Here is a 12,423-nt window from a genome sequence, read left to right as displayed (position 1 = left end):
GGAAAAAGCAAGATTATTCTTTAGGCAAGTAAACTTCTCATGCATGGTGGATGTGTGTCAGTGTGACTTAATATGTGAATAATCTTTTCCTAATATCTTCACTGGGGCCCCAAAAAATGAAGCACTAGGAGAACCCTGACACTCTACTTGCTTCACTGTGCTATGGTACTTTCAGCATTTTTCTCCCAGTCTATTTTTAACACCAGAAGTCATCTAGATTGAGAAAAAAATGCTGAAAGTCCCAGATTGAAGTGGGTGCCTGTGTTGTTCTGAAGTAGCACAACAAAATTTGAGTCCAATAGCAACTTTAAGACCAACAAAGATTTATTCAAGATGTGGGCTTTAACTTTCACATCACCCTGTCTCTGAGAAGCAACCATACTAATAAAGAAATAAACCATACTAATAAAGAAATAAACCATACTAATAAAGAAATATGTGGGTTTGAGGTTAATAGATTTATGTGAGACAGGGAGACCGTTTATGCACTGGGAACTTCACTGCCCCAGCTCCTGCGCAAGAGCACAAATGAAGGGTTGAAGGGGTTGAAGGAGCACAAATGGGGGGTGGATGAGGTGCTCCAGGCCAAATGCGCCCCCATATGGGCGCAGGAAGAGGTGGGGCAACCTGCCACGACTAAAACTCCAACCTGTAGCTCAGCATGAAACCTTCAGTGCATAAACGGTCTGAGAGTGGAAGACAGGGACCTCTGGAGTCATTGGCCACTATTGAAAAAGGAGCATCACCAGTTAAACATTGTTATGGTGTTTTGAAACATGCATAAAAATGGTGGAATCTGGCCTTTTCTGGGTGGAGAAGCTATCAGAAAAAGGCTGTTATTCCTGGATTATAGTTTTTGTAGGGTTCACTGTTTCAAGTATCAGATTTCCTGGAGGCAGGATTTTGTGCCAAAGCTGCTTCTTGTGAGTTGGTGTTTTTGTAATATATAGATAAAATATATTTTGCTGAAAATAAATATAATTTAATATACTTTACAGAAGACTGGCCAACAGAAAAGAGGACTGGCTGAACACTCTGCTGTTTACTCCTCTACAAATTAGTGTCTTCCTTTCTGATGAGAATTGGTGCCTTTATAATGACCCAGAAGTGGAAAGCTAGCAATCAGGTCAGATAGACAAATGATGCTTGCCATTGAGGTCCTTATGAGAAGATATCTGAACCTCTTGGGGACTTCTTCTGAACTCCTGAAGAAATAATCAGGTATTCTAAATAAGTACATCATATTCCATCTCTCTCTCTCTCTCTCTCTCTCTCTCTCTCTCTCTCTCTCTCTCTAATCCACTGGGTTCCCCTTTATAAAAGGGAAACTGGCCCTGGGGTGAAGCGAGTCTGGCTGTCTGAGGTGGAATAGGGCCAATGAGGGTGCGGTCTGATTGGCCTGCCTGGACAGCTTCCACCCGCACTGCACCAGGATCTGGGAAGGCCTTTTGCCATGTTGCAAACACCATGACAGCCCTTCCTGGGCCTGGGGACAGCTCTCTGTTGGCACGCCCACTCACAGTGCACCTGTACAGTTTCTGTGCTTCACATGGTATTGCCATAATAATATTTTATATAGATTTTATTTAGTCCAGACATGGATAACCTTTGCTAGTCCATTCTCATCACATCTTGGAAGCTATGTAGGATCAGCCCTAGTTAGTACTTGGATGGGAGACCACCAAGGAAGTCCAAGGTTCCTATGCAGAGGCAGGCAATGGCAAACCATCTCTGGATGTTTCTTGCCTTGAAAGCTATGGTTGCCATAAATGGCTACGTCCATGGCCACCACATTTAGTTTAGCTTCATTCTATGAATCACAATAATTTGATCTGTAGCTGCAGATTATGACCCAGTTAGCTAGTGACTGGGGAGAAGACAGTGATAATCTTGTGGCTCGTTCAAATGTACTTCTGCCTTCTCCCTGTTTATCCAAAAGAGTTTCAGAGTTCTATTTCAAGGGTGAATTTTATGTAGCATGCTATCACCTGTAGCTAAAAAACGGACCTAAAAATGTAGTTGTTGCTGATTTAAGAGCATCCAGTGCTGAGTCCCATCCCTTCAGTGATCTATTTTCCTCCTTTGTCTGATATAGCAAGCAGCATAATTAAAATAATTTACAAGCAAATGACTTAAAATTAGGCTTTTTGGCAAGGTATTGAAAAAAATTGCTCCAAAAGTATGTCCACGTAAGGTAGAAAGCAGTGATGTTTTCCTTTGTCCTGGGTGAAAAAGAAATGTAGATTCAGCACTGAATGTTAATTTTTTTGTGAAGGTTCCAGTAAACCAAAATTATCAGCTTGGAACACAGATGTTTATACAGTCAAGGGTCCAGGAGAAATAAAAGGTTTCATAATTCTATCATTTTGTATTGACTAATGCTTTAATTGTCAACAAATTGATTGCTATGTATCATTCAGAAAACATATGGCTGAAAAATAATTACCCACTCAAAAGTCACCATGATATAACTGTATAATTGTGTGCATTATTGACAAAAAAAGAATGCTGACTTTGAGTAAATTACAGATTATACAATTCCGAAATATGGAGCTATTTGAAGAAACTCTCAAAGGGCCCCATCTGTGTGAATCTCATGTGTGTGAATGACCTTTTGAATGCATGAGAATCCAGGTATCTTTCCAAACATGAGCATATTTTGGCAAAATTTAAAATACGGGAACAGGTAGTGATCTACTCAATCCTTCCCTAAATCTTCAGGTGAATTATAATCTACTCTGGAGGTCAACAGCCCAGGTTTTTGCTGATATATATTATCATGAAGACTTCACTTTATTTACAAATAAATAAATTAAGCACAGATGCAAGCAGAGTCATTGCCCCCCCCCCTCCACCCACATTGGTTCCTCAGAGAGGAAAGGGAGAGTGAGACAGATCCTGCACCTCAAAGGGCTTCATTTTTAGCAGGTTCAGAGCTCTGTCCTTCTGCTTCTCTCTCTTTCAAAATGTTGGACTGTTCTTTCCTCACAAAGAAAAGTGAGGTAAAGAAAGGGCACTATCTCTGTGCTGTACTATGTAACTAAACAAGAAGCAGTAGAAAGGAAGAGTAAAATGGGAAACCGTAGCTAAAATGCAGCCTAAAATGCAGGCTGCCACTAGCAAGCCCTTCCCTGGGACTTACTTCTGAGTAAACATACATAGAATCAGGTGATAACCTGTGTGTTTATCTATGGGTATTGTGTAATGGGGTGAAACAAGTTTGCTGAATGTTTATTATATGCTTTTCTAAAATTATGTAACTACATTACAGCAAACACCTCTGCAAACAGGGTTAGCAATACCCTCATGAAGTGTGGAGATCTTCCAGAATCACAACTGATCTCCAGACTGCAGAGATGGGGAAATATTTCCTGTGTTGCTTTGAAGGGCAGACTCTGAAGTATCATAATACTCTGGTGAGATCTCTCTTTGCCTCAGACCTGCCTCCCCCAGGTCCCAGGCCACCATCTTCTGGAGTTCATAGCCCTGCCTGCAAAGCAAGACTAAGCAACAGGCAGGGTTAGTGTGATTCTTGCCAGTAGGGACACGAATTACAGGCAAACTAGGGGGAATGGCACAGTCCTCACTCAAATGAAGTTTCATATGTGACATTTAATCAGATTTTGGATCATCTTTTGTTGCGTATTATTTGGAAGGGTTTCATCTAAATGCATATAATGTACTCTCTTGTTCCCCATTTCGTTTACACAGAATTAAGTTGCTTGTTTTATTTAATACTCTTTGACATAAATTAAGTGACCGAAAAAATTGTGCTTTTGAAGAGTTGATTTGGGTTTTTTTATCCAAGAAGAAATAAATAAGACATTTTCTCCAAACCAATATGTAACTAGATATTTTAAAAGATAATGCACCCTATTTTCAGTGTTCCCTATGCCACAAAACAAAAATTGAGCAGAATACAGGACATGTGCAAATCTATCAGTACAGCCTCAGGCATCAGATTAAACTTGAGAAGCATGAGAGCTCTTCTCAAAGGATTTGAGCACCACAGTCTCTCTGAATGGGAAACTATAACTTCTACAATACTCAACCATAGTGGTACAATTTTGTTGTTACCTATCAAGGTAGTATCAAGGATTAAAAGATCATTAACTCCAGATCCAAATTCTTCTTCATCCAAATCTGTCTTTAACATTTTTAAAAAGTTCTTGCAAAATTGATACGATCACATCAGTACAACTGAATGCTGATGACAACTTGATTGATGGAATGTAAAAATAAATAATGTCTAGTTTGCTTTTATCTAATGCCTGTAGATGAGTCATAATTATTTTAGTATTATTTTCTGTGTGTGTAAGAATGGAGAATGTATATACCTGAAGAAAGTGTTTGTCATGGTTTTTGTAAGAACATGTATTAATCGTAATTAAAAACACAATAAAATGCCACCCAATTAATTAGGGCATTTTTAAAATGGATTAAAAATGTAAGTTATTAATCTAGTCATGTAATCCAGTGGTCCCCAACCTGCGGGCCGCAGCCCGGTGCCGGGCCGTGAAGGCCATGGCGCCGGGCCGCGACTCCCTCTCCCCCCCCACCGCAGTAAAAAACTTCCCAGGCCGCAAGCTTGCGGCCCTTGAAGCTTCTTACTGCGGGAGGGCGGGGAGAGAGAATCAGGGCCGGGCCATGCGGCCTGCGGGCGCGGTCCGCGGGGGCGCGGCCCGATGCCCTGCCGGTCCCCAGCCTCAGAAAGGTTGGGGACCACTGATGTAATCAACTAAAATGTGTATCCCTACATGCCAGCCATCCTTTTTTCCATATAACGTATTAGTTTCTTACCATATGTTATGCATGCACTATCAGTGAGTTAACCCATGAGAAGTGATCAATCTGAGTTATGATGCCAATATAAACATATCTGCCATGAAACACAAGGGGCTGCCTGTTAGAATGGCAGTTTTCAACACTATTGGTTCAGCAACATAATCAATGATTGGTATAAGAAGTTTATAAGAAGTGAGATGAACCAGTAGTCCAGTACAGAGTAAGTTTTTCTTTGCTAAATGCATGAATTCAAACATATAGACTTCCTGTAATGATGCTACAAGTACTTCCCATGTGGTCAGGAGGCAGGGAATAATGAGTTGCCAACACAGGCTGAAGACTTTGACACTAATCAAAGCTGTCACCCAATGTCATATAAAAAGGGCCTTCATTGCTTATTGTCTTTCCTCTTCCTACAACAGACACTCTGTGAGGTAGGTGAGGCTGAGAGAGCCCTGATATTACTGCTTGGTCAGAGTAGCTCTGTTAGTGCTGTGACAAGCCCAAGGTCACCCAGCTAGCTGCATCTGGAGGAGGAGTAGAGAATCAAACCTGGCTCGCCAGATTAAAAGTCACCATTCCTAACCACGACACCAAGCCTAGAGCCTTGATGGATAGATCCCAAAAAATCTTACATACATTTATACTATCAAAGTTGGTGCTCCTTACCTCAGTTACCTTTCTTAAGAATCCCTGAAAAAGTCAACAACATGTAGCTGTGTCCGCATGCCAAGAGCCGCACCTCCTCCAGAACAATTTCAGAGTGTTCTGGCATTCTCCTGGTTGGGACTTGCTGCAACTCATAACAGTCATAAATAAAATATAATCACATTGAACAAGCAACCCAATCCGATAAAGACCCACAGGCTACAAGCTTGTTTATTAGTCATTAGTCTCGTTAGATCTCTGCTGTTCTCAAAATAACCAAGAACATATTATTTCAGGAATAATGTGCAGAAGGTCTTCAAACACCTCTAATGCTCTCAGTTTCCTTGCCAAAAGAGTTTCATTTTTCTTTTATTATACCCAGATTATTATTTATGTTTAAAGGGATTGGTGAAAATAAAAGATAACTGTGACCATCCCAGATACATTGCAAATGCATTTTTCTCAATTCTGATATGACTTTAAATGACATCACAGAACAGTTTTCCATTTGTTCTTCCCTTACAAGGGTAATATTGTACCTTCAACAGACTGTCAAAGATATTAAAAATGTCCAAGGAACAATTCTAACTGTAAGTTAGCTTCACTGTTCTAACTTGTTGCAGGGGCTCAGCTGTTGGAAACCAGCCTAAAAAATAAGCGGTTTAAAAGGAGAAGGGAAAATAGGACCTGAGGCTTTTGGGAAGGGCAAACATTAGTTCCATTTAGGATTTAAACCATCTCACACTTAATTGTAGGCCTGCTGCATTCGCTTGTAGGAGTAGTAAAAGCATGTAATTTGACCTAATCAGATCGGCACAGGAACTGGGTACTTAGTGCCAAGCAGGACCATGGAACCAAAGGACAAATGTAATTCCAGAAAAAAAAATGGCTTTTACTGCTGAATAAATGCAAAGTGAAACCGCCAGTTTTGGAAATGTGAGGGGTGATGGTGGCAAAATGTTCTTGTTCTTTCCTACAGAGTATACAAGAACAACGATTCAGAATTTGGCATATTTTGTGCATTTGAAACTCCTGATTTTTGGCAAGAATTCACTCAGATTGAAATGGAAACACCTTAAAAGGTATCACTAAATAGTAGCATTCTCTTTTGTAATATGAAAATCCACTTGGTGATACTGAAGCTTAGGACAGAAACAATGACTTACAATTCTCTTTCTGCAACATTCCAATTCCATTTTAATTAGCTAGTTTGTCTTTTTTGTAGACCAGCAACTGAGTCTATATTTAAATTCAAATAAATCTGGACAAGACTCACATTTAAAATGACAAACGTATCTGTCTATTAACCTTTTAAAATAGATGGGCATTCAATGTATATGCTGAAGATCAACGGAAAACTGGAGATCCATTAGCTTAATGTAGTGTACAATGTCTGAAGCTGGTTCTTACCCCTGGCTTGTCAGTTTCCTTTTCTGGAATCTTTGGCTGATGGGTCTTTCTGTTTTGGTTTGATCCTAGCCCTATGAGCCAGGAGACTGAACACAGTCCTTGTCTTGTTGGTGTTTAGCAATAGAAACATTATAGATATGTCTTTAATATACGCTGCATGGTTATTGTTCATGATGAAAGCAAGCTAAAAAACCAGGACAGATATTTAGGTTTCTGAACTCTCTCCCCATTTCCTTAACTAAGTGGAGGTTGAAGACTTGACAGTTTAGAGCAAACTAGAGGGTTTTTAAAGCATACATATTAGATAAAAGGACAAACTCTGGTTTATTTATGTGCCCACCAACTAAGATTTTAAATAATAATTAAACTGTGGTTTGTAATTTGGATTTGTATAAAGGCATACAAACCACATTTTCCTTTCAGTCACTGTGAATGGCACAATAGATTCCAGTTTGTTCCAAACCAGGATGCCCGCAGTCTCCACATTACAGGTGAAAGGAAGAAGGTCATAAGGACTTCCCAGTTCTTACCAACATGAACAAACCAAGGAATTTTTGTGAGATCTGAATGCAGCCATAATTGGACTTCTGAATGAACCCAGAAGGAGTCCAGGTGGGGTTATGGGGGGCAGTGTTAGGGATGACATGATATCACTTCCCAGGTAAAGACAGATAGGATGTTACACCTCCAGGAATCAGCAGAAACTCTCTGGTTAAACCACAGAGTATTTAGAAATTTCTAGGGAAGCACAACAAGACTTTGAAATATTCCCCTGAATCATAGAATCATAGAATCATAGAGTTGGAAGGGGCCATACAGGCCATCTAGTCCAACCCCCCGCTCAACGCAGGATTAGCCCTAAGCATCCTAAAGCATCCAAGAAAAGTGTGTATCCAACCTTTGCTTGAAGACTTTCAGTGAGGGGGAGCTCACCACCTCCTTAGGCAGCCTATTCCACTGCTGAACTACTCTGACTGTGAAAAACTTTTTCCTGATATCTAAGCTATATCGTTGTACTTGAAGTTTAAACCCATTACTGCGTGTCCTCTCCTCTGCAGCCAGCAGAAACAGCATCCTGCCCTTTTCCAAGTGACAACCTTTCAAATACTTAAAGAGGGCTATCATGTCCCCTCTCAACCTCCTTTTCTCCAGGCTGAACATTCCCAAGTCCCTCAACCTATCTTCATAGGGCTTGGTCCCTTGGCCCCAGATCATCTTCGTCGCTCTCCTCTGTACCCTTTCAATTTTATCGACGTCCTTCTTGAAGTGAGGCCTCCAGAACTGCACACAGTACTCCAGGTGTGGTCTGACCAGTGCCGTATACAATGGGACTATGACATCTTGTGATTTTGATGTGATGCCCCTGTTGATACAGCCCAAAATGGCATTTGCCTTTTTTACTGCTGCATCACACTGCCTGCTCATGTTTAGTTTACAATCCACAAATACCCCAAGGTCTCGTTCACACACAGTGCTACCTAGAAGCGTATCCCCCATCCAGTAGGCATGCTTTTCATTTTTCTGACCCAGATGCAGAACTTTACACTTATCTTTATTAAATTGCATCTTGTTCTCATTTGCCCATTTTTCCATTGTGTTCAGATCTCGTTGAACTCTGTCTCTATCTTCCGGAGTATTTGCCAGTCCTCCCAATTTGGTGTCATCTGCAAACTTTATGAGTAGTCCCTCTACCCCCAGTGATGCCATTTCCATTGGCTCAACAGCAAGATAACAGCCCTGAACTATAGCAATACTGATCAAGTATAAGTTCCTGAACGGTTGAGAAAACCATGCAATACCCTCTATTTTCTGAGCTTAGATGTCTAAAATATAGCAAGCACCCTGGAATCTTGCCTGTTGTGGGCCCACTCTACTAATCTCTGGAAATATATTGGCTTCCTGTGTAATCTTGCTTTATTTTTTAAAACTCCTTACTTGAACAAGCATAATTAACCATTCAACTGTACCCTTTTCTAGGATTGACACTCAAACAGACCCTGATTGTCTCAGAACATGAAATGTGAACTGATTAAGCACCCTATTAGAGAAAGGGGGTTTATCTGGCAAAAATAATACTGTTTGTATAAGCAATGAATGTACTATGACTGAAGTACAACTTTGTTTAAGTCTCTGTAGTTGTATAAACATTTGGCATACTTTCTCAGTAGACTTAAAATAGAACTCACTGCTGCTTTAGCTTGTAACTCTTTAGAAAAACTTTCAGAAGAAAAAGCCATAAAGTGGAATTATTTGATTTGCCCTTGTATGTCAAAATGATTGTAACTTACCATATCATCAAGTTTGCAGACTCCAAAGTAGTCTGCTTATGAAAAATCCTTTGAATTAACCCTCCAAAACTGATATTAGAATTGCAGCCATTTTCTTTGATTCACTCAAAATTTATTTAAGTTCAATTGATAATATTAAATAATTTTGTCCAATATCTTTGCAAACAGGTCTAGACATTTTTAATCATTTCAGATTTGCTGGTTCTGTCTTTTAAGACCAAAGGTTAATATTTATTGGGAGTAGGGCTTTTTGGTAGTCAGTTCCCCCAGAGGTTCAATGAACTTCAGAATTTAGCTTTTGGGAGTTTAGTTAAAACATGTTTTTGAAACAAAATGTTGGGCATTTATTTAACTTTGTTCTCTTGCTTCAGACTAGGGGTGTGTATTCAGCTAAATCCAAACTAAAAAAAGATCCCAAAAATATAGTATGAGCTTTTTCTTGTCATTCTTTCAGCTGAATATAGATTGGGGCTGAATTTTGACTATCTGAAATGGCCAAGCCTGAAAAATCCTGACAATATTTGGGATTTTCCAGGACCACTGAAATTAAAGGGCATTTAAAGGGATTGCAGTCTCTTTAAGTGCCTTCTAGATGAACTTGCCACTTGGAGACAATATTTAAAGGGACTGTGAGCCCTTTACACACCTTTGGACTTCACTCATGGCATGGCAAAGGCATTTAGAGGGACTGTGATCCTTTAAACACCTTTTCCCTTCACTGAAACCAATGGAGGATGGGGACACTTTCTTTGGGGGCCCATAGAATTGAACCTCCTGGTCAAATATTTTTTTGAAATTTAGGGGTTATTTGGAACAGGAACACCAGCAAATATGCTGAAGATTTGGTACTCCTATAAAGTCCAAGATACCTCCAGATCATTTATCCAATTCACCATATGGAGACCATTGACTATAATGAGTATAATAGAGCCGAAAAAATTCAGGATTCCTGAATATTTAGCAAATCTTAATATACTAGTATTGAGATTCAAGCATGTCAGTAAATACTAATATTTTTCTGGTCCAATAAACCTAGACCAAAAAAAAATACTGTTTTTTTTTTTTTTGTACACCCCACCTTTGGACCAAGATGGCTACATGACTGAATTTGTTTAACTGTTTGATATTGACAGCATTGTTTTTATTCTTTCTTATTTTAGTTTGATTTTGTTGTTGCTTTATTCTGTAAACTGTTTATAAATGATAGAAATTACATACACATATTTTAAACAAAGAAGTTTCTCTACTTCAGACTGATTCTGCACAAGGAATTTGCCCCCTCTCATTGCTCTCAGGTTTTAGTGCTACTTCTGCATGACATTGGCAGCAACCTGGAGTTCTCAAGCGGCTGGTGCGAGTTTTAGTCAAATTTGCTTTGCAATGAGAGAAATCACCCAAACTCGATTTGCCATTTCTTGCTACACTGTGATTCAGTGAGCAAACAGGGGCAAGCCTGAGTGCAGGGAGAAACACATGACAGTCTCAGCAGTGTTTTGCCTATTCTTGCATCCACCCTCCCACTCCATTTCCTGGTTGTTGTTGTTTTTTTAACGGTGTGGTCTGCGTTGCTGCGGGACCGCAAACCTACGTTCCTCATGTAAAAATAAAATATTCTCCTCACTGTGCATGGTCATTTTAGGATAGGGCAGCCAAAAATGTTCCTGCTTGCATTTTTGGGTGGTGGAGTATGAGCAGGGAATGGGTGGGGCCTGTGATGAAGCAACTCTTTCCCAATCAGCTAAATATCCGTGCTCTTTATTTTTAAAACGTACTGTAAACACACAATCATTCATCGGGGTCCAAGCTACTTGAACATAAATAGAGACCATTACATTAAAAATATCAAAAAGAAGAGGGAATGTTTCATTGTTTTGGCATTTTTCCATAGCAATGTGGAAGTGCACTTAAAAAAAAATGAGGGCTGGGGGGGAAATTTGAGTCCCCAATATAACCGCTGTGCAGGGATTGGTGGCTTGTGGTGATTGACAAGCCAAGGAGTGAGGGGAGAAGTTCGTGTTGTTTCACTTGCCACCTCATCAGGAGACAAAAAGCCACAATGAGGTGGTGGGAAAATGTGGGAGGGGTCTCCCATTAGGAAGTTTGCAAATGCATGGCTTCCAACTGTGTCTTTGCAAGCAGGAGGTGGCACAAGTTTTATGTCTCCATGCAGAATTGGTTTTGGTGTTCCAGCCATTCTCAGTAAGTTCAGTGGACTTATAACCTTATCATTTTCAGCCATTCAAAACAGTGATAGCATACACCAAGATATAATAACAAAGTGGAATATATCTCAGATTCCATAATAGTTGGCTTCTAGTTTCCATTTATCATTTGTTAAATAATTCACTCGATGTGCTAGTAACATTAAATTTTTGACATGAAAGTGTATGTATAAAACACTGTTGTCCCAGCTATAAGAAACACACCGTTATTACTGTAGTGTTCTGTTTTCATTGGCTCATTACTTTCCAGTTCCACCACTTTTTCTGTAAAGAAGAATGGAAAACTAGGTGAGAAAACTCTTGATTTTTTGTGTGTGTGGTTTAGTTTTCAATAATGTGGAAACACCACCTAGAAACTGGTTAAACCAGACTCCTTACACTTTAAAGTGATGGTTCAATGCTGTGGGCTGGTTTAAGAGTTATAGCAACAATGTTAAAGGGTTTCTTGACTTTGTTTCTTGCTCTAGGATAAACTCCTGGTTGCAGCTCCATAAGTACCTTAAATGCTATCATGCTAAGTCTAACAGAATTAACATGGATGGCAGAGTTCAATAGAGTGACTACTGTAGAAGAACATAGCCTGGTTGGTATCACTTTTTAGAGGCACCCGTTCTGCCACTTCTACTTAACTGCTACAGCATGAAATCAGCCACAGCAATATGGGTACAGCTTTTATTTCGATGCACTAATTTGTTCCAGGTGCATTAAAAGAATCATAATCAAACCCACCAGCCCCCTGCTAGAATAGTCAGATGACTTCTGTTGGACACAGTTCAGAACAATTTACTTCTAAGGATGTCAGCATGGGACTCCACACTTACACATGAAAGTTATGCATGTTTACTTGTAAATTATGCCCACATAGTTCCATTATTTCCAGGACCTATTTCTTGATAGAAATGCACAGGTGTTTTTCGCATTCATATATCTTTCTGCGAAGTTGCCAGTTTGCCACAGAAAACAGACTGCAGAATATTAGGATGGAGATCATTTACATACATTAATTGAACTTAAGAACATTATGGATGGACATGGTTTTATGACTCCATTTTACATCAGGTAAATTCATT

The 12,423-nt window shown here is 39.7% G+C and overlaps 1 long non-coding RNA gene across 1 annotated transcript in view; it reads left to right on the top strand.

Annotated features, from left to right (window-relative positions):
- The window catches only part of LOC143842648 (uncharacterized), a 68,904-nt gene extending 62,320 nt beyond the window's left edge, over nt 1–6,584 (top strand). The window contains exons 3-4 of the long non-coding RNA XR_013233248.1: nt 999–1,221; nt 6,413–6,584. This is a non-coding gene — a long non-coding RNA (uncharacterized LOC143842648). The remainder of the gene's footprint in view (nt 1–998; nt 1,222–6,412) is intronic.
- The last annotated feature ends 5,839 nt before the right edge of the window (nt 6,585–12,423 follow it).

The sequence above is a fragment of the Paroedura picta genome, chromosome 8 (genome assembly GCF_049243985.1).
Source record: "Paroedura picta isolate Pp20150507F chromosome 8, Ppicta_v3.0, whole genome shotgun sequence".
NCBI classification, from domain to species: domain Eukaryota; kingdom Metazoa; phylum Chordata; class Lepidosauria; order Squamata; family Gekkonidae; genus Paroedura; species Paroedura picta.
Note: the sequence above shows the minus strand (reverse complement) of the source record. Positions and strands in the feature narration are given on the sequence as shown.